General features: G+C 44.7%; 1 long non-coding RNA gene across 1 annotated transcript; it reads right to left on the reverse strand.

Moving 5' to 3' along the window:
• Positions 1-18,282: 18,282 nt before the first annotated feature.
• Positions 18,283-23,836, reverse strand: LOC132835094 (uncharacterized). Its single transcript, XR_009647281.1, has 3 exons — positions 23,767-23,836; positions 19,554-19,673; positions 18,283-18,583 (listed from the first exon to the last, which is right to left on the reverse strand). It is a non-coding gene; the product is annotated as an uncharacterized LOC132835094 (long non-coding RNA).
• Positions 23,837-23,900: the final 64 nt, after the last annotated feature.

Raw genomic sequence — 23,900 nt, forward strand, 5'->3', positions numbered from 1 at the left:
TCCACACAGATTATTGCCCAAGGAAAGGATCGAACCCAGGTCCCTGTGAGATTGCAGTGTTAACCACTGAGCCACCGGGCTGACCCCAGGTAAGATGAATGGCAGGTGTCTTTTCCTTAGGGTCGGAATTTCAAGACTGGGGTGCATATTTTTAAGATGAGAGGAAAAAGATTTTAAAAAGACATAAGGGGCAATTTGTTTTTACACAGGGAGTGGTTCGTATGTGGAATCAACCTCGAGAGGAAGTGGTGGGTGTGGGTACAGTCACAATGTTTAAAAACCATTTAGATAAGTACATGAATAAGAAATGTTTGGAGGGATATGAGCCAAACACAAGCAGATGGGACTAATTTAGTTTGGTCAGCATGGACTGGTTGACTCGAAGGGTCTATTTCCATTCTGTATGACTCTGTGACTATCATTGTTGTGTCCAACTGAGGGCATTGAAAAAAGGAGTTCTCAACTCCACCTGGTTGTAACAGAAATATTCGCAATACCTTCAGGTTGCTCAACATTGAGGGATGTGCCAGTGCCCTACAGACCCTGCGAGTATCCCAATGCTGGGAGAAAGTGAGGGCTGCAGATACTGGAGCTCAAAGGCTTAATTAAAAATGACATTAGCTCCCTATCTTATGATGTGAGATTTGAATTTGAGAGTTTAGGACTATAACAAGTGTAGCTATTAGTTCCAGTAAAGACATGTCAGTTTCTGGTTTGCTTTCATGTAGAACAGAATTTCTGATCACACTTACAAAGGAGAGGCTGTAGCTACTATAGGTGAAGCATGAATGACTGTGATCTTTTCAATAGCTTTGAAGAGTTTAAATTGAAGCTTCTATGCAGACAAGCTGTTCAAAGCCACTAATCATTTGGGTCCATTTTTATTCAACAAACATTTCCTGTTTGAATTAACAAAGGCCGCCTCATTTATTCAAGGGTTTCTCATGTTTGTTGAGGCCTAGGGATAAAATGGAGAGGGTGAGTTATCACTGCATGGGGCACCCTTCAGTGCACCCCTCCAACAGGCAGGCCTGTTTCGAGAGCAGTAGCATCAAATCCCTATGGTGTGGAAGCAGGCCATTCGGCCCATCGAGTGCACACCACCTCTCTAAAGAGCATCCCATAAACCCCCCACCACTGGGACGCTGCATTTCCCATGGTTAATCCACCTAGCCTACATATCCCTAGACACTATGGGTGGTTTAGTAATGGTGCATTCTGGGAGAGTTTCAAATGACCCCGTCGACTAAGGTGAGGGGGCTTTGAAAGAGATGGAAGAAATAAAAAGGAATGAAATATCTGTGAATGCACTCTTAAATATATCGAATAAGTGCAGAAAGAATTCGCATCACTTAATGTCCTCAGTATCCCTGAGATAAAATGTATACATTATGATCACTCTTTAAAAAATGATCCTTTACTATAAGATTTCGGGAGGACCCTTTCTTGTTACATAATGCCATAGATTTTGTGGAAAGTTGCCTAGGACAGGAGAGAAGCTGAGTAAGTGAGAATGAGAGTTGAGAGTGGAAGAGAGGGGTAGACTGTACTGAAAGAAACCCATGTCATGACAGGACCCTGGCCGACTATCACTAATCCTCTCATTTGCTCATCTCTTTCATGGCTCTGCCTCTCTCTGCTCACATCTCCCCTCCACCCCCAGATCTCTTACCCATCTCGTCTTCAGCAGAAATGCCACGATTTCCTAGCTGCTGTTGGTTCTGATGAAGAACATAGAACATAGAACATTACAGCGCAGTACAGGCCCTTCAGCCCTCGATGTTGCGCCGCCCTGTCATACTAATCTGAAGCCCTTCCCACCTACACTACTCCATGTCCAATGACGACTTAAATGCAGTTAAACTTGGCGAATCTACTACCGTTGCAGGCAAAGCATTCCATACCCTTACTACTCTCTGAGTAAAGAAACAACCTCTGACATCTGTCTTATACCTATCTCCCCTCACTTTAAAGTTGTGTCCCCTTGTGTTTGCCGTCCCAATACTTGGAAAAAGGCTCTCCCTGTCCACCTTATCTAACCCTCTGATTATCTCGTATGTCTCTATTAAGTCACCTCTCAACCTTCTTCTCTCTAACGAGACCAGCCTCAAGACCCTCAGCCTTTCCTCGTAAGACATTCCCTCCATACCAGGCAACATCCTAGTAAATCTCCTCTGCACCCTTTCCAAAGCTTCCACATCCTTCTTATAATGTGGTGACCAGAACTGTACACAATACTCCAAGTGTGGCCGTACCAAAGCTTTGTACAGCTGCAGCATAACCTCCTGGTTCCAGAACTCAATACCTCTATTAATAAAGACCAAAACACTGTGTACCTTCTTAACAACCCTGTCAATCTGGGTGGCAACTTTCAGGGATCTGTGTACATGGACACCGAGATCTCTCTGCTCATCTGCACTCCCAAGAATCCTACCATTAGCCCAGTACTTTGCATTCCAATTACTCCATCTAAAGTGTATTACCTCACATTTGTCCACATTAAACTCCATTTGCCGTCTTTCAGCCCAGCTCTGCACCCTATCTATGTCTCTCTGCAACTTACTACATCCTTCGTCACTATCCACAACTCCTTTACTAACCCACCCTTCTAAGGCCTCATCCAGGTTGTTTATAAAAATGACGAACAGCAGTGGACCCAACACAGACCCTTGCGATACGCCGCTAGTAACTGGACACCAAGATGAACATGTTCCATTAACTACAACCCTCTGTTTTCTTTCAGCAAGCCAATTACTGATCCAAACAGCTATGTCTCCCACAATCCCATTCTTCAGCATTTTGTACAATAGCCTACTGTGGGGAACCTTATCGAACACCTTGCTGAAATCCATATACACCACATCAACCGGTTTACTCTCATCTACCTGTTTGGTCACTTTGTCAAAAAACTCAATAAGATTCGTTAGGCACGACCTACCCTTCACAAAACCGTGCTGACTGTCCCTGATCAGATTATTCTTTTCTAGATGGTTATAAATCCTATCTCTTATAACCTTTTCCAACACTTTACCAACAACTGAAGTGAGACTCACTAGTCTGTAATTACCAGGGCTGTCTCTCCTACCCTTTTTGAACAAGGGAACTATATTTGCTATCCTCCAGTCCTCAGGCACTATTCCTGTAGACAATGATGATTCGAAGATCAATGCCAAAGGCTCGGCAATCTCTTCCCTTGCTTCCCAGAGGATTCTATGATAGATCCCATCCGGCCCAGGGGACTTGTCTATTTCCATACTCTGCATATTTCTAATACCTCTTCCTTGTGAACCTCAATCTCTTTGAGTCTAGATGCAAGTATCTCTGTATCTTCCTCGCCAACATTTTCATTTTCTATAGTGAATACTGTCGAAAAATATTTATTCAATGCTCCCCCTATCTCCTCTGACTCCACACACAACTTCCCACTATTATCCTTGATTGGCCCTAATTTAACTCTCGTCATTCTTATATTCCTGATATACCTATGGAAAGCGTTAGGGTTTACCCTGATCCTATCCGCCAACAACTTCTCATGTCTCCTCCTGGCTCTTCTGAGCTCTCTTTTTCGGTCTTTCCTGACTTCCTTGTAACCCTCAAGCGCCCTAACTGAGTTTTCACATTTTATCCTAACATAAGCATTCTTCTTCTTCTTCTTGACCAGAGATTCCACTTCCTTAGTAAACCATGGCTCACACGTTCTACATCTTCCTCCCTGCCTGACAGGTACATCCTTATCTAGGACACACAGGAGCTTTTCCTTGAATAAGCTCCACATTTTCAATATGCTCATCCCCTGCAGTTTCCTTCCCCATTCTACGTTTCCTAAATCTTTCCTAATTGCATCGTAATTTCCCTTCCCCCAGCTGTAACTCTTGCTCGGTGGAGTACACCTATCCCTTTCCATCACGAAAGTAATTGTGATCGCTGTCTCCAAAGTGCTCACCTACTTCCAAATCTACCACCTGGCCAGGCTCGTTACCCAGTACCAAATCTAAAGTGGCTTTGACCACTTGTAGCCTGTCTACATACTGTGTCAGGAAGCCCTCCTGCACACACTGGACAAAAACTGACCCATCTATAGTACTCGTACTGTAGTGATCCCAGTCAATATTTGGATAGTTGAAGTCCCCCATGACAACTACCCTGCCTCTCTCACTCCTATCGAAAATCATCTTTGCTATCCTTTCCTCTACATCTCTGGGACTATTCAGAGTCATGGGACTGGAAATATTAACTCTGCTTTCTTTCCCCACAGATGCTGCCAGACCTGCTGAGTTTCACCAGCAATTTCTGTCTCAGTTGCAGACTTCCACCATCCACAGTTCTTTGTTTTATTCAACTTAGTGCAGACAAGTCGGACTTGTCGTGTCCAAATGGAGGTCAGTGCATCCACCTCGCAGTATTACACGATCTTGTATTGTTTGTTCCCCTCTGGGCGAAGTAGCATTACTTGCCCAATGACTTATTTTTCAACTGTAGGAGGAGGCTATTCAGCCCCTCGAGCCTGACCCACCATTCAATAGCAACATGGCCGCTCTTAAAGGGTAATGAGAATAGCAGGAATAATGGGCCGTGAGGAGGATGTGACATTTCATTGTCACACATACTTCTACTGTCTAACAACTGGACAGAAAGCAAAGTCCCATTTCCTCAAAAAAGTAAAGATTGTGTCTTTGTATCAGACACACATTTAAAAACCCTACCGTGGGGAAACAGGCCTTTTGGCCTAACAAGTCCTCACCAACCCTCCAAAGAGCAACACATCCAGACTCAGTCTCCTACCCCTGGCTCATCCACCTAACACTATGGGCAATTTTAGCATGACCAATTCACCTGACCTGCACACCTTTAAGTTGTGGGAGGAAACCGGAGCAAACTTACACAGACACAGGGAGAATGTGCAAACTCCATACAATCACTGGAATTGAACCTGGGTTCAGTGCTAACCACTCAGCCACCGTGCCATCCATTAACACTAAGGAAAATAGATATGTTGCATTACGTATATCTTTAGTTAGTATACCTTCCAGTGAGATGCTCGTATTATCTTTACAGTTAACTTGATGGTGTGAGGTTCTCAGATTCTGTCTTAACTGGGATCACTTGAAACATGACATGGTGATAAAAGTGTGTTACTGATTACTTTAAAGTTAGCCCAGACACAGAGGAGCTTGGAATGTAATATTTGCATATATTAGTGAATTGCAATTAATGCCTGTTTGATCTTTCAATATCATGTGAGCTACATCCTGGTTTCTTATGTTAGAGGTGGTAACATCAGGATTGCTGCGTCAGGTACAGATGCCCTGCTGGGGAAAAATGCTTTAATTTACATGATGCTAAGTTGCTTGCCTTCACCTGTTGGTGTTCATTTTTTTAAGCAGCTCGGCAGATTTTTTGATGCTACTGATTGAATTTTATCCTCTTTCAACATTGGATGCAAACAGGGGAGAACATCTTCTGGATTCATTTTGAGCACAGAGCGCATGACAAACAATTTCCAGCTCAGGCTAGATTTGTTCCAGGTATTTGACATTAATAAGACAGTAGCGTGAGATTCACTACATGACTAGAAAATCAATAAATCTCCAGGGAGAACAAACCAGACCCACGGCACTTAGGAAAACAACAACTCAGGCTTGTGAGTCATTGATATTCAAATTGGGAGAGTTATTGTACAGTGACAATCTAACACATTTGATAAGATTCTTTTATTGAAGATGGTGATCAACTGAGTTCATTCGAAAAACAACTGGAATATCCAATAGGGAAAGAGAGGGAGAGGAGAGAGGATCAGATTAAACCTCTCGCCCTGAGTGCTGTCAGCAGGCAAGCCACTGCTCAAGGTAAACAGGTCAAAGGAGTTCAAGTCTGAGCTGACACTGTGATTACGGATGCAGAAAGTCCTGTTCGATCGGAGACTATTTTGTCACATAGCTGAAGTAGTGGAGACTGGTACAATGATAACATTTGAAAGACATCTGGATTGATATACGAATAGGAAGGGTTTAGAAAGATACATGCCAAATACTGGCAAATGAGACTAGATGAATCTAGGGTATCTGGTGGACATGGATGTGTTGGACCCAAGAGTCTGTTTCCATGCTGTATAGCTATATGACGGTATCTCCAAGTTAAACAGAGCCATGAAGAGACTTTGTTCCAACTCATCCTGCCAACCAGATATCCTAACCTAATCTAGTCCCATTTGCCAGCCCTTGGCCCATATCCCTCTAAACCCTTCCTATTTACATGCCCATCCAGATGCCTTTTAAATGTTGGAATTGTACCAGCCTCCACCGCTTCCTCTGGCAGCTTATTCCATACACGGACCACCCTCTGCGTGGAAAGTTTGCCCCTTAGGTCCCTTTTAAATGTTTCCCCTCTCGCCTTAAAGCTATGTCCTCTAGTGTTGGACTCCCCCACCCCAGGAAAAAAACTATGTCTATTTACTCTATCCATGCCCTTCATGATTTTATAAACCTCTATAAGGTCACCCCTCAGCCTCCAACCCTCCAGGGAAAACAGCCCCAGCCTGTTCAGCCTCTCCCTATAGCTCAAACCCTCCAACACTGGCAACATCATTGTAAATCTTTTCTGAACCCTTTCAAGTTTCACAACTTTCCGATAGGAGGTAGACCAGAATTGCACACAATTTTCCGAACATTGGCCTAACAATGTCCTGTACAGCTACAACATGACCCCCCAACCCCTGTACTCAATACTCTGACCAATAAAGGAAAGCATATCAAACGCCTTCTTCACTATCCTATCTACCTGCGACTCCACTTTCAATGAGCTATGAACCTGCACTCCTAGGTCTCTTTGTTCAGCAACACTCCCCAGGACCTTACCATTAAGTGTATAAGTCCTGCTCTGATTTGCCTTTCTTCTGTGTTAACATGCATGTTCAAAAGTGGGTTTATATGACTAAGGTTAAAATAGATACATAGCAGCCTTGAAATAGGTGTTGTGATTATGTTCAATGTTTACTTGGTATGATGTGAACTTAAAGGAGAAAGTGAGGTCTGCAGATGCTGGAGTATCAGAGCTGAAAATGTGTTGCTGGAAAAGCGCAGCAGGTCAGGCAGCATCCAAGGAGCAGGAGATTCGACGTTTCGGGCATAAGCCCTTCTTCAGGATGGTTTCAGGAAGGTTAGTTCACCACTTTGTAACAATAACAGCCTGTATTTGTATCTGTCACCCTGCTGGTAGGATGTTGTGGTTCTGTTCGCCGAGCTGGGAGTTTTTGTTGCAAATGTTTCGCCCCCTTTCTAGGTGACATCTTCAGTGCTTGGGAGCCTCCTGTGAAGTGCTTCTGTGCTGATTCCTCCGGCATTTATATTGGTTTGAATCTGCCGCTTCCGGTTGTCAGTTGCTGTCCGCTGCAGTGGCCGGTATATAGGGTCTAGATCGATGTGTCTGTTGATAGAATTTGTGGATGAGTGCCATGCCTCTAGGAATTCCCTGGCTGTTCTCTGTTTGGCCTGCCCTATAATAGTGGTGTTGTCCCAATCAAATTCATGTTGTTTGTCATCTGAGTGTATGGCTACTAGGGATAGCTGGTCGTGTCGTTTCATGGCTAGTTGGTGTTCATGGATGTGGGTTGTTAGCTATCTTCCTGTTTGTCTTATGTAGTGTTTTGTGCAGTCCTTGCATGGGATTTTGTACACTACATTGGTTTTGTTCATGCTGGGTATCGGGTCCTTTGTCCTGGTGAGTTGTTGTCTGAGTGTGGCTGTTGGTTTGTGTGCTGTTATGAGTCCCAGTGGTCGCAGCAGTCTGGCTGTCAGTTCGGAAATGCTCTTGATGTATGGTAGTGTGGCTAGTCCTTTGGGTTGTGGCATGTCCTCGTTCCGTTATCTTTCCCTTCGGCATCTGTTGATGACAGATGTGCAGGTTAGGGTGGATTGGCCATGCTAAATTACCCATAGTGTTCAGGGATGTACAGGTTAGGGTGGATTGGCCATGCTAAATTACCCATAGTGTTCAGGGATGTACAGGTTAGGGTGGATTGACCATGCTAAATTACCCCATAGTGTTCAGGGATGTGTAGCTTAGGGTAGATTGGCCATGCTAAATTACCCCATAGTGTTCAGGGATGTGCAGGTTAGCGTGGATTGACCATGCTAAATTACCAATAGTGTTCAGGGATGTGCAGGTTAGGGTGGATTGGCCATGCTAAATTACCCCATAGTGTTCAGGGATGTGCGGGTTAGGGTGGATTGGCCATGCTAAATTGCCCCATAGTGTTCAGGGATGTGCAGGTTAGGGTGGATTGGCCATGTCAAATTACCCCATAGTGTTCAGAGATGTGCGGGTTAGGGTGGATTGGCCATGCTAAATTACCCATAGTGTTTAGTGATGTGCAGGTTAGGGTGGATTAGCCATGCTAAATTACCCCATAGTGTTCAGAGATGTGCGGGTTAGGGTGGATTGGCCATGCTAAATTACCCATAGTGTTTAGGGATGTGCAGGTTAGGGTGGATTGGCCATGCTAAATTACCCATAGTGTTTAGGGATGTGTAGCTTAGGGTGGATTGGCCATGCTAAATTACCCCATAGTGTTCAGGGATGTGCGGGTTAGGGTGGATTGGCCATGTTAAATTACCCATAGTGTTTAGGGATGTGCAGGTTAGGGTGGATTGGCCATGCTAAATTACCCATAGTGTTCAGGGATGTGTAGCTTAGGGTGGATTGGCCATGCTAAATTACCCCATAGTGTTCAGGGATGTGCGGGTTAGGGTGGATTGACCATGCTAAATTACCCATAGTGTTTAGGGATGTGCAGGTTAGGGTGGATTGGCCATGCTAAATTACCCATAGTGTTTAGGGATGTGCAGGTTAGGGTGGATTGGCCATGCTAAATTACCCATAGTGTTTAGGAATGTGCAGGTTAGGGTGGATTGGCCATGCTAAATTACCCCATAGTGTTAAGGGATGTGCGGGTTAGGGTGGATTGACCATACTAAATTACCCATAATGTTTAGGGATGTGCAGGTTAGGGTGGATTGGCCATGTTAAATTACCCCATAGTGTTCAGGGATGTGCAGGGTAAGGGTGGATTGGCCATGTTAAATTACCCAATAGTGTTCAGGGATGTGCAGGTTAGGGTGGATTGGTTATGTTAAATTGCCCATAGTGTTCAGGGATGTGCAGGTTAGGGTGGATTGGCCATGCTAAATTACCTATAGTGTTTAGAGATGTGCAGGTTAGGGTGGATTGGCCATGCTAAATTACCCCATAGTGTTCAGGGAGGTGCAGGTTAGCGTGGATTGGCCATGCTAAATTGCCCATAGTGTTCAGGGATGTGCAGGTTAGGGTGGAATGGCCATGTTAAATTGCCCCATAGTGTTCAGGGATGTGCAGGTTAGGGTGGATTGGCCATGCTAAATTACCCATAGTGTTTAGAGATGTGCAGGTTAGGGTGGATTGGCCATGCTAAATTACCCATAGTGTTTAGGGATGTGTAGCTTAGGGTGGATTGGCCATGCTAAATTACCCCATAGTGTTCAGGGATGTGCGGGTTAGGGTGGATTGACCATGCTAAATTACCCAATAGTGTTTAGTGATGTGCAGGTTAGGGTGGATTGGCCATGCTAAATTGCCCATAGTGTTCAGGGATGTGCAGGGTAAGGGTGGATTGGCCATGTTAAATTACCCAAGTGTTCAGGGATGTGCAGGTTAGGGTGGATTGGTTATGTTAAATTGCCCATAGTGTTCAGGGATGTGCAGGTTAGGGTGGATTGGCCATGCTAAATTACCTATAGTGTTTAGAGATGTGCAGGTTAGGGTGGATTGGCCATGCTAAATTACCCCATAGTGTTCAGGGAGGTGCAGGTTAGCGTGGATTGGCCATGCTAAATTGCCCATAGTGTTCAGGGATGTGCAGGTTAGGGTGGAATGGCCATGTTAAATTGCCCCATAGTGTTCAGGGATGTGCAGGTTAGGGTGGATTGGCCATGCTAAATTACCCATAGTGTTTAGAGATGTGCAGGTTAGGGTGGATTGGCCATGCTAAATTACCCATAGTGTTTAGGGATGTGTAGCTTAGGGTGGATTGGCCATGCTAAATTACCCCATAGTGTTCAGGGATGTGCGGGTTAGGGTGGATTGACCATGCTAAATTACCCAATAGTGTTTAGTGATGTGCAGGTTAGGGTGGATTGGCCATGCTAAATTGCCCATAGTGTTCAGGGATGTGCTGGGTTAGGGTAGATTGGCCATGTTAAATTGCCCATAGTGTTCAGGGATGTGCAGGTTAGTATGGATTGACCATGCTAAATTGCCCATCGTGTTCAGGGATGTGCTGGGTTAGGGTAGATTGGCCATGTTAAATTGCCCATAGTGTTCAGGGATGTGCAGGTTAGTATGGATTGACCATGCTAAATTGCCCATCGTGTTCAGGGATGTGCTGGGTTAGGGTAGATTGGCCATGTTAAATTGCCCCATAGTGTTCAGGGATGTGCAGGGTAAGGGTGGATTGGCCATGTTAAATTACCCAATAGTGTTCAGGGATGTGCAGGTTAGGGTGGATTGGTTATGTTAAATTGCCCCATAGTGTTCAGGGATGTGTAGGTTAGGGTGGATTGGCCATGCTAAATTACCCATAGTGTTCAGGGATGTGCAGGTTAGGGTGGATTGGCCATGCTAAATTACCCCATAGTGTTCAGGGATGTGTAGGTTAGGGTGGATTGGCCATGTTAAATTACCCAATAGTGTTCAGGGATGTGTGGGTTAGGGTGGATTGGCCATGCTAAATTGCCCATAGTGTTCAGGGATGTGTAGGTTAGGGTGGATTGGCCATGTTAAATTACCCAATAGTGTTCAGGGATGTGTGGGTTAGGGTGGATTGGCCATGCTAAATTGCCCATAGTGTTCAGGGATGTGTAGGTTAGGGTGGATTGGCCATGTTAAATTACCCAATAGTGTTCAGGGATGTGTAGGTTAGGGTGGATTGGCCATGTTAAATTACCCAATAGTGTTCAGGGATGTGTGGGTTAGGGTGGATTGGCCATGCTAAATTGCCCATAGTGTTCAGGGATGTGTAGGTTAGGGTGGATTGGCCATGTTAAATTACCCAATAGTGTTCAGGGATGTGTGGGTTAGGGTGGATTGGCCATGCTAAATTGCCCATAGTGTTCAGGGATGTGTAGGTTAGGGTGGATTGGCCATGTTAAATTACCCAATAGTGTTCAGGGATGTGTAGGTTAGGGTGGATTGGCCATGTTAAATTACCCAATAGTGTTCAGGGATGTGTGGGTTAGGGTACATTAGTCAGGGGTTATTGCTTTTTTTTCCTTTCCTTCTCTGTCAACATTTCCTTTCAGCTTATTTGCATGACACACTCTGAGATTTCTTTCTATGTGGAGTTCTTATCAAATAGTTTCCTTCAATCACTCTCCTTTCAACTCGATAACGCCCACTAAATCTTGCAGGTTACCACTGAAATAACACCAACACCTTATCTCTGATTGCAAAATTACTCTACTTATTGACACCTAGTCCAAATATGTGGTCTCTGAATTATGACTTCCCAATTTCTCCTTAATTAATGTTAGTGTCCTCTCATTTCATGCCCAAAAACTAATTCAAATGGATTGCATTTGATCAATTCATTCGGTTCATCTCTGATGGCCAAAAGTGCAAATGGAAATCCTTTCACCCAATCATCTCACTCAACTTGACTGTAAGCCCTCAACATGATCTTTAATGTCAGAAGCTACCTGTCCATCACTCCCTACAATGCTGGATGGTACACAGTATATTTGAATTGTTTTATTCCTAAGTTGTCTATAACTTCCTTGGATAATTTTGATATAAGGTTTGACCCTTGATCTGATTGTATCTCTGTGGGTGGTCCATAACTATTGAAAATTTTGAGTAACTCCTGTACCGTCCTTTTAGCTGTGATACTGTGTAATGGAAATCTAGTGGACACATCCATTATTTTTAACCAATACTGATTCCCACTTTTTGTTTTAGGTAAGGGTCCAATGCAATCAATTAAGACTCCTGTAGAAGGTTCCTCAAATGCAGGAACAGGTATTAAAGGTTTGGGTTTTATTACTGCCTGTGGTTTTCTAACTACCTGACATGAGCTGAAAATGTGTTGCTGGAAAAGCGCAGCAGGTCAGGCAGCATCCAAGGAACAGAAAATTTGACGTTTCGGGCATAAGCCCTTCATCAGAAATTGATGACGTGTCTGGCAAAATTCAACCTAAAATTTAACTACATCCTTAGACCAGCAAAAATGATTTTGTATGTGAATTTTTCTCACTCCTAAATGATCCCCTAGTAGGAGCTCGTGATCTACCTGCAACACCTCCTCTCTCTAATCCACTGGAAATATGACTTGATGAACATCTGACCATGTCTCATTCACCTGGATATGTGATGGTCTCCATTTCCTCATTAATACATCATCATTAAGATAGTCACACACAGGGATACATTCAGATTCTCTCTCTGTATGTGCTTTTTGATACAATTGCTTAGTTTTCATCTTTCTGCTGTAACACCGTTAATCTCTGTGAGGTAAAGATGTCCACATTGTCATCCATCTGCTCCTGGTTTGTCTCAACCACCTGATCAAACATCGACTTTGATAATTCCACTTCAACTTTCTTATCTGTACTCTTCGATCTCCTGTTTCAAATGGTGACCTTCTGACCTCAATACCCCACAGTTGTTGAACGTGCAATTACTAGGTGAGCCACCATTGGGTGAGGATCCAGTCAGGCCTAGCCCTTCTGCCCCTCAGTGAAATGGCATGATAATGTCTCCTCAAGGCTGGTGGGGATGGAGCTACAACCATGGGACTGCCCAAACATAAGACACAAACTGCAGGAGATGAGGGGGGATGAATTCATCCTGTCTGCAAGTCCATGTGATATCATTATAGTGAGTGGTACCCTTTCAGATCTTGCAGGTCCATATAGGGGTGGCACAGTGGCTCAGTGGTTAGCACTACTGACTCACAGCACCAGGGTCCCAGGTTCGATTCCAGACTTGGAAAACTGTCTGTGTGGAGTTTGCACATTCTCCCCGTGTCTGCGTGGGTTTCCTCCGGGTGCTCTGGTTTCCTCCCACAGTCCTAACATGTGCCATGTCAGGTGAATTGGCCATGCTAAACTGCCCGTAGTCAGAGGGAAGCGGGTCATCCGAGAGTCGGTCTGAACTTGTTGGGCCGAAGGGCCTGTTTCCACACTGTAGGGAATCTGATCTAATCTATACAGCGAGGGTCACACCTCGCTGAGCGGTTATCACTGACCCGATGTGGGTATTGTGGAAACCACCTGCTTATTGAACTTTGTTGTTAAGATAAAAATAATGCCCACTGATTTTCTTTGGCCAGACGGAAGAAATATTGAGTTCCACAGAGCAACAACGTTCAGGCTTGTCACAGTGACATCTTTGAACCTAGAGTAGGCTTGAAGCAAACCAAATAATGCATTCCACTTTCCAGGTGGTGGTTTAAATAAAATGCATTATCATAGCTATCAGTGCAGTTATTGTATGGGTATGACATTCTGCAGATCAGGCCTTAAGAGTTACAATTTAATAATAAAGTGCGTGATTCAAAGAGGCAAAAACGTGATGCTGAGTTCTGTTTGCACCTGTGCTTTTCACCACAATACCTGCTTTTGTGCTTTCAATGCATTGCTGAGCTTTATCACTTAACTGTGTCCTTGAGTTGGTGATCTCAGAGCCATGTGCTGTGTAATAACCTATTACCAAATCCTACACTCTGCTGGTGATGTGTTTCTGCAGTAGCATTCAAATGCCTTTTCAAGATTCTCAGCCGTCTAAAGATTGAACAAAGAGCACTGACACTGTGAAAGGTAATGCATTTAAAATAGCAAAATTATTTATTGAAGGATGGAATTGATTCACAAATAACCTGCTCCATCCAAATCAGGCTTCCTATCCCTCAATAAACATGGTATGGGCACTGTGGCGCACGGATCACTAATCTCACATTCCGAAGTGGTGGGGGTGCTTCTCTGATGTGTCACCCCACCTTGTCACTGAATCCTGTGAAAGACACAAGACAAAATGCTCAGGCCTGAGGAAAATCATGCCCCGTGGAACACCACACATTCATTTCCAATCCAGGTTCAGGCAGGATCTCCCGCCCGGCTTCGAATAAAACAAATAACACGATCAAAATAGTGATTCCCCAGCTCAGGGAGAGAGAGAGAGAAAAACTAATAAAAAGATATCGATTTCATTTAAGAGGCAGAATTCTTGATCCATTATGCAGCATTGATACAGGTCATAAACTCATCATGGGTGAGGTCATCTTTACAATGCACTGCAGGACCATGAAGTAACATCTCGCTCTCTCGGGGCTTGAGAATGAAAATCAATGTCTCACTCTGCATGCCTCCAGAGCACAAAGCGACATGTCAAGACTAGTATTAATGATGAAAGAATTTGACACAGCCTGTGAAAAATAAAATTTGTATTCCCATTTAAAATGGTTCCTCACCTATCCGCTTGGCAACTTTATTCTTTGCTGTTCCATGCAGTGAAGAATGTATAATGTTTTATTATGGATTCAATTAAATATTTTTGGTTTTGAATTTTCTAGATCATGAATTCCCTAACCTGAATGTGAGAGCAACACATTCTCTCAACTCACAGTTTCCCTCATGAAATGCAGCTGAGACCATGTCCCTGACATTTTTCATTGGCAGATATCCACGATGTACAATGTAAAAAATATTGTTGTTACTGCTGCCTCACAGCACCAGAGACCCAGGTTCAATTCTCGACTCAGGCGACTGACAGTGTGGAGTTTGCACGTTCTCCCCGTGTCTGCGTGGGTTTCCTCCGGGTGCTCCAGTTTCCTCCCACAGTCCAAAGATGTGCGGGTCAGGTGAATTGGCCATGCTAAATTGCCCGTAGTGTTAGGTAAGGGGTAAATGTAAGGGTATGGGTGGGTTACGCTTCGGTGGGTCGGTGTGGATTTGTTGGGCCAAAGGGCCTGTTTCCACACTGTAAGTAATCTAATGCCTCCACTGATATATTTTATGACCTAACATAAGCCATTTTATTTGTAAAGGGTAACTTGTGTCTTCCGCTGTCCGTCAGCACCAACAAGGCTCAGAAGGGATGAGCTTACAAGGGAGCGTTTGCAAAGATATGGAACAACAAGTGAGTGAATTGAGATCTGGATCAAATCTAAGCCAAAAGCAGGTCGACTCAAAATGGCTTAACATTGTTGTGCCTTTTTGATGATTTTATTAGCAAATATTTGTACCTGAGACTGTCAAATTTTGTTTCATAATCTATGAAAATGAGTTGCTGTTTCAAAGCTTGAGCAACACTCAATCATGGCTGCGTTCAACTGAATGTAACCAATCCGAAAGATCACACAACACCAGGTTATAGTCAACCACCTGATGAAGGAGCAGCGGTCTGAAAGCTAGTGCTTCCAAATAAACCTGTTGGACTATAACCTGGTGTTCAATGATTTTTAACCTTGTCCATCCCCAGTCCAACACCGGCAACTCCACATCGTAACTAATCCTGTAGACAAAACCTCATTCACTTCCAACATAACAGAGAACTAAGAGTGGTCATGTTGCTCTGAAATAGCAGTGACTGAATTTGTATTTGGGGTGGGTCCTTCCCATCTTCTTAGCATATTTCAGTGTGCTCCACAATTCATCCAAATTACTCTTGGAAGTTCATTTTGGTTTTATCAGCATTCAAACCAGCTAACTTGAGCACAGTTTAAAATCGCCAACGACACCAGGTTATAGTCCAGCATGTTTATTTGGAAGCACTAGCTTTCGGAGCGACGCTCCTTCATCAGGTGGTTGCGCACAACAGGCTTGCAAAAGAAGAATCATACCCCTGGAATGTTTTAACACATGTACGTTTGCATAAATAGTGTGAAATTGGAGAAAGAGTGTTAATAACCAGAGATTAAATGCCTCTGGAAGAACACTGTAATTGACAATACCGGTGAGATGCTGCCTCAAACTGCACATGAGACCTCCATTTTTGTTTTTGGAGACTTCACCTCCATTTTTGTTTTTGCTTTAGAATTCCTCGTATTTTAGCCTCTGCAAAAGCTGCTAATTAGTTGAAGTTTCGAAAGCTTTCTTCGCCCCTCACCTTGTTTTTTTATTTCCCCTTCCAATTTTATTGATTCTCTCTCAGTTCAAGGTGGCACGGTGGCTCAGTGGTTAGCACTGCTGCCTCACAGCACCGGGGTCCCAGGTTCGATTCTAGCCTTGGGTGACTGTCTGTGTGGAGTTTGCGCATTCTCCCCGTGTCTGCGTGGGCTTCCTCCCACAGTCCAAAAGTGTGCACGTTAGATGAATTGGCCATGCTAAATTGCCCGTAGTGTTAGGTGCTTTAGTCAGGACAAATGTAAGGAAATGTGTCTGTGTGGGTTACTCTTCAAAGGGTCAGTGTGGCTTTGTTGGGCTGAAGGGCCTGTTTTCACAGTGTAGGTAATCTTAATCTAATCTTCTCTGTTTGAAGGCAGGTCCATGACCTCCAGCCTGAACAGGGCAATGTGGGGTTGGGGGCAATTCCAACTAGAATTGGGGTCAAATCATATGCTGACGGCACCGATCTAAACCACACCAGGCCTCTGACCAAACTGAGCCAATTGGCCTCCAGGGATTCTGCGTCACTGCCACAACATGAACTTTGACAAACATCAGAGACAGTGATGGCAGAGGCAGCATCATATAGCTGACCAGGAATCCCTCCCACTCTACCAACCACTGGTGTATGCTAAGTACAACACCTTTGAGTGGCTCAGTGGTTAGCACTGCTGTCCCCCCTATACCAGGGACATGGGCTCAGTTCCAGCCTTGGGTGACCGTCTGTGTGGAGTTTGTATGCTCCCCCCATGTTTTGGGGTTTTTTTCTCCCACAGTTCAAAGGTGTGCAGGTTAGGTGGATTGGCCATGCTAAATTGATTTGAGATTTTACTGTCATGTGTACTCAAGTACAGGAGTACAGTGAGAAGTGTATGATTTTGTCACACGTGGTATCATCTCCATTACCAAAGTATCTAGGTACAAAAAGTAATAAGAAAAACTAGAATTAAAAGCATTAAGTATTATTTCATAGAATAGGACTAAACTAAAGCCATAGTTTACATTATATTTATAGTTTACATTAAAGTCTTTCATAGTTTAAACTAGGAAAATAAAAGAACAAGCTAAAATTACCCTGTAGTATTGAGAGATGTAGAGTCTAGGTGGGTTAGACATGATAAATGTGAGGGTGTGGGGTACTCTTTGCAGGGTCGGTGCAGACCTGATGGGCTGAATGGTCTCTTTTTGCACTTTAGGGATTCTATGAAAGAATTACAAGTTGATCCTCAAGGGAGTGAGTCTCAAATCCAAAGCTTCTGGCTCAGAGTCAGGGACGTTGCCCACCACACAATAATTTTCCATATTCACTCCAAATATTGTGCTGCTTATACTTTAACCACTCTGTACAGATACATCTTATTTGAAGATAATGCTTCTTAATTTTGAAGACCTGTACCATGCCCATTCTTAATCTCGAGTTGAAGCTGGTAAGGCCCAGCCGGTCAGGCAGCATCCGAGGAGCAGGAGAGTTGACATTTCAAGCATAAACCACCTGATGCTTGGAGGAAGAAAGCACCATCTTCTGCCTTTGTTCCCTCCAACCACACGGGGATCAAAGTAGATTTCACCAGTTTCTACGTTTCCCCTCCCCCCACCTTATCCCAGATCCAACCTCCCAACTTGGCACCGCCCTCTTGAACTGTCCTATCTGCCCATCTTCTTTCCCACCTATCCACTCCACCCTCCATTCCAACCTATCACCATCTCCCCCCACCTCTATCACATTCCCAGCTACCTTCCCCCCTCCCCAACCAGTCCCACTCTCCTCACACTTTTCTCTCAGGCCCCTTGGGCCACCCCCACATTTCTGATGAAGAGCTTCTGCTCGAAATGTCGATTCTCCCGCTCCTCGGATGCTGCCTGACCGGCTGTGCTTTTCCAGCGCCACTCTTTTCAACTCTGATCTCCAGTGTCTGCAATCCTCACTTTCTCCATTCTTAATCTCCTCCCATTTAAGTGAATCCTCAAATCTCTCTTCACAAATGCGAGCCTTCCCCCCTCGCCAAATCTTGGTAATATCTTATTCCAGTCAGAGGAAGTAAAGACAACAAATTGTAAGAAGTACATCACGCTGCAGTGGGGTGTGGTTGAAATCTGCTTTATTTTCTGCTTGAAATGCCCCTAACTGGGATTGGTATGGATGATGCAAATAACCACATTGAACTGAACTGAACTGAACCAACTGAGGCAGCACGGTGGCTCAGTGGTCAGCACTGCTGCCTCACAGCACCAGGGACCCGGGTTCGATTCCAGCCTCGGGCGACTGTCTGTGTAGAGTTTGCACGTTCTCCTCGTGTCTGCGTGGGCTTCCTTCCAGGTGAATTGGCCATAAATTGCCCATAGTGCTAGGTACATTAGTCAGAGGGAAATGGGTCTGGGTGGGTTACTCTTCAGAGGGTCAGTGTGGACTTGTTGGGCCGAAAGGCCTGTCTCCACACTGTATGGAATCTAATCTGAAAAAGAAAACATGGGCCTGTTAGGCATCATGCCATATGGGGGGTGCTTGCACACCAGCACAGAAAACTCAACCCAAAAGTGCTAGCAACTCTCAGTTGTACAGTAACAGAGGTTATCCTATAACAATTTGAGAAATTGGCCAAAGTTTACTCAAATTAACAATTATCCTGTCCTACTTGTTAACTAGTAAAAAGTGAGGTCTGCAGATGCTGGAGATCAGAGCTGAAAATGTGTTGCTGGTTAAAGCACAGCAGGTTAGGCAGCATCCAAGGATTCCTGATGAAGGGCTCCAGCCCGAAACGTCGAATTTCCTGTTCCTTGGATGCTGCCTAACCTGCTGTGCTTTAACCAGCAACACATTTTCAGCTACTTGTTAACTACTTCAGTACCATCCACTGATGTGTTTATAGCAATCTGGAGATGATGAATGGAACCAGCAGTACTAAAATGGCACTGTTGACATCCACAGCATATGCCAGTTTCATTTGCTGAAAGCCAGACAGACACATGCCTGGATGCAGTGGGCATGAAAACCATTTCAAAAGTACAAGGATACATGAACACCAAGTGGCCACCAAAAGACACGACCCGCTATCAATAGTTTCCATCCTTACAGACAAAAAAAGGACACCACTCTGACTGGGACACCCTAGAACAGGCGAAACAAAGACACACACGAGAGTTCCTACAGGCCTGATATTCTAACCAGAACTCCATCAATAAACACATTGATTTAGATCCCATCTACCTTCCCTTGGGAAGAAAAAACTGGAAGTGACATCACCCACCTTAAGAAACCAAGATCTATAAATAGAGAGGCAGGACATACCACCAGCACTTCACCAGAGACTCTCAGGGATGATGTTACCTCGTCATGGTGACGAAACATCTGAAAACAAACCTTCCAGCTCCACAAGCTAATTTACATTCTTAAAGTATCACTCTGTACAAATAAGTTGCTCCTACCTTCTCAAGTGTCCTTGATGCTTTATGTTGTGCTGGAGGCTGCATTTTGAGATGTCTGGTATGTCTTGGGCCTGGGGTGTCTGCACACACACTGTCCGTAAGGCTGGTTGGTCCTTATCGCTAAATGACAATGTTTAGATTAGAGTAGATTACTTACAGTGTGGAAACAGGCCCTTCGGCCCTTCGGTCCAACTACATTGGAAGGGCATATAGTTCACATTGTACGAAGTACGCACCTCCCTAAAGAACATCAGGGAATTAGTTTGCTTTTTCCAACAATGTGACACATAAATGGTTTACCGACCCGCCAAAGCGCAACCCACCCATTCCCCTACATTTACCCCTTACCTAACACTATGGGCAATTTAGCCTGGCTAATTCACCTGACCCGCACATCTTTGGATTGTGGGAGGAAACCGGAACACCCGGAGGAAACCCACGCAGACACGTGCAAACTCCACACAGTCAGTCGCCTGAGGCGGGAATTGAACCCGGGTCTCTGGCGCTGTGAGGCAGCAGTGCTAACCACTGTGCCACCGTGCCGCCCACAACTGTTCAACTCTTCAGGCATTGCAGCATTTCTTTATTTGCCCCAATATGTTGAAGGTTCTCTGAAGTGCAGTGACTAAGACCTCTCTTTTCACATGTACTTTCTGCACTGGGTGCTTCCCTTCTCACTGTGGTCAGAGACACAGTTGTCATGATTTATATAAATCTCCTTTTACCACGTGATATAGTAGCTGGTCAAATGGGAATTCTGACAGCAACTATGTTAGTGGTGCAACAGTGTAACAGCCTGGATTAATATTGGGAGTTCAAATTATACTATGGCAGGCTGAAGAATTTGAATTCTATTTTAAAAATGTAAACCATTTATGTGCCACATTGTTGGAAAAAGCAAACTAATTCCCTGATGTTCTATAGGGAGGTGCGTACTTCGTACAATGTGAACTATATGCCCTTCCAATGTAGTTCCTGGCAATTTCTCTGTAAAATACTCTTGTCAGTGACCATCAGAAAACATAGACGTATGACACATTAAAGGGTCCATTTTTCAACTTTGGGAACCAAGCAGGGACATTATCCATTAAGAATGCCTATTAGCAATTCCACTGTCCTTGGTCTATGAGTATTGTAGGAGAAAGTGAGGACTGCAGATGCTGGAGATCAGAGCTGAAAATGTGTTGCTGGAAAAGCACAGCAGGTCAGGCAGCATCCAAGGAGCAGGAGAATCAACGTTTCGGGCATGAGCCCTTCTTCAGGAATTCCTGAGTTGTTGTCTGAGACAACAGAACGAGCACATGCCGCGACCAGCTATCCTTAGTAGCCACACACGCAGATGACAAGCAACATGAATTCGACTGGGACAACACTACTATTACAGGACAAGCCAAACAGAGAACAGCCAGGAAATTCCTAGAGGCATGGCACTCATCCACAGATTCAATCAATAAGCACATCGACCTGGACCCAATATACCGGCCACTGCAACGGACAGCTGGAACTGACAACCGGAAGCGGCAGAGACAAACCACTATAAATGCTGGAGAAAAGATCACAGAAGCGCTTCACAGGAGGCTCCCAAGCACTGAGGATGTCACCTAGACAGGGGACAAAACGTCTGCAACACAAATTCCCAGCTCAGCGAACAGAACCACAACAACGAGGACCCAAGCTACAAATCTTCTCACAAACTTTGAATATGAGCTGGGTGCTGGCAGGTGGGACTAGATTGGGTTGGGATATCAGGTCGGCGTTGACAAGTTGGACTGAAGGGTCTGTTTCTGTGTTGTACATCTCTATGACTCGAACTGAAAGCAATGAGGGCCCCATCTGTGCTTTCTCTGCAGTTTGAAATCAATAGGAGTTTTTCAGAACGTAGCTGCATTATGGATGATGGATTGATTTCTTTAAATTCTGATTTAAAAGGGGGAACTGTAAATGCATGGAAATCTGGTGTTGTGCGATGTAACATTGCTCACTTCAGCTCAGCGATGTCTGGCCAATAGAAATCAAAGTAAATTACCCCACACCCACAGTGCGCAAATGGATGATGTTTATATTTCCGATAAATGTGTGTTACAAGCAACTGGATAATGCTGAGAGGACAATCTCAAACTCCTGCTAATGCATAGCACTCACCTGCACACAGCAAAGTATTGTGGTATGATTTAAGGCAGAAATGAACATTTCGTTCATATTTAAAATAGAAAGTTATGGGCATGAATGATGTTGGAGTGTTGTCATTTCAGTGATAAAACCATCACACCAAAGCCTACCTCCTACATTGACGTCATTGTATAATTATGACTGATAAAATCCCTTAGAAGGAAAGGTGGTACCAATCAAGGAATAGGCTTTCTGATGAATTGTCACGTAATGGGACGGGCCGCACCAGCTGCGTCACTGTCCTGCTGTGGTCAGTGAGTCCATTCAACGACAAAAATTCGAAATTGTGGAAAAACCCTAATGGGCCTGGCAGCGTCTGTGGAGAGAAAGCAGAGTTAACGTTTCGAGTCCAGTGCCCTCCTTCAGAATCGTGTGGGCGGCACGGTGGCACAGTGGTTAGCACTGCTGCCTCACAGCGCCTGAGACCCGGGTTCAATTCCCGCCTCAGGCGACTGACTGTGTGGAGTTTGCACGTTCTCCCAGTGTCTGCGTGGGTTTCCTCTGGGTGCTCTGGTTTCCTCCCACAGTCCAAAGATGTGCGGGTCAGGTGAATTGGCCATGCTAAATTGCCCGTAGTGTTAGGTAAGGGGTAAATGTAGGGGTATGGGTGGATTGCGCTTCAGCGGGTCGGTGTGGACTTGTTGGGCCGAGGGGCCTGTTTCCACACTGTAAGTAATCAAATCTAAATCTCTCCATAGGTACTGCCAGACTTGCTGAGTTTCTTCAGGCAAGTTCCGATTTTGTTTCCGGTTTCCAGTGTCTGCAATTCTTTGGGGATTTTATTTTGTTCAGTCATTTCAATGGCTGGACCCCCCCCCCCAGTCAGATTTCAGCTGTCAGCACACAGCTCACTCACCGATTGAAGGGTTGAGGAGAGACTGGTGGCTGAGCTGGCATTGGGTTTACTGGTTGGGAGCGGGGTGGGGTGTGGTGGTCAGCGCCGGTTAGGTGATTACAAGCACAGGGTGCACTGGGACCAGCAGCAGATTGGAATGACATTGTCAGGCAAAGATTCCGAATCCCAGTAAGGCCTCTTACAGATAAAGGCCCCCAGGAAATAGGAGGTTAGCTGGGTCACTCCTGTGAAAGGTCCAGTCAAAGTTGGCAGCAAGTACTGAGTGAATGTGATTGTGCTAACGAGGCGTGTATTTGTGTGAGGTATGCTTCAATGCCCATTTAGACATTCCTGATGAAGGGCTTATGGCCAAATCATCGATACTCCTGCTCCTTGGATGCTGCCTGACCTGCTGCGCTTTTCCAGCATCACACTTTTAACTCTGATCTCCAACATCTGCAGTCCTCACTTTCTCCTTTTACATAAGATTGCCTATTGTACATTTCTTAATCGACTGCTCGGGCATGTTATAACACACCCGTGGGGCAGTTAGGACTCGAACCTGGAATGTTGGTCCGGAGGTAGGGGCACTACCACTGCCACAAGACCCCCCCACTCCCCGTCCCCATTTTCTGTGGCCAATCCGAGAGGGACCAGCCTTAGACAAGGACAATGGTGACTGATCATTATCACAGCATTGAGTGAGTTAGCTGCTGCAGTTCCTACATTACAAACAATACATCTCACTGACTGCAAAGTGTGGGGTAACAGCTTCAGGAACAGCTGCACATCAGTCAGTGTAAATAGCACAGTATGATTGGAATTAGAACAAACTAGAATCTGAGACACTAAGAGATTCATCACTCGGTGTAAATAGCACATTGTGGGTGGAGACAGAACAGACTAGAATCTGAGACACTAGGAGACTCATCACTCGGTATAAATAGCACATTGTGGGTGGAGACAGAACAGACTAGAATCTGAGACACTAGGAGACTCATCACTCGGTGTAAATAGCACATTGTGGGTGGAGACAGAACAGACTAGAATCTGAGACACTAGAAGAAATACACATGGGATGGGGGAATGCCTAGACATGAACACTTACAAAGTTAGATTAGTCCTTACCTACTATAACTATAAGCCTAGTATATCTGTGATTACCATGTGTAGAAGTCTTTAGTATTAATGTATAATAAATAGCATTACTTTGAAGTCCAAACCTGAACTTGGCCCTCTGCTCACCCAGTGTGGCTTGGATCCAAACTCATAGTATGACATGACACATGATAAAAGACTAAAGGTTCTGGAACTTTCCAAGATGGTGAAATGTGGTGTACCTT

The sequence above is a fragment of the Hemiscyllium ocellatum genome, chromosome 43, assembly GCF_020745735.1.
Source record: "Hemiscyllium ocellatum isolate sHemOce1 chromosome 43, sHemOce1.pat.X.cur, whole genome shotgun sequence".
Lineage (NCBI taxonomy): Eukaryota > Metazoa > Chordata > Chondrichthyes > Orectolobiformes > Hemiscylliidae > Hemiscyllium > Hemiscyllium ocellatum.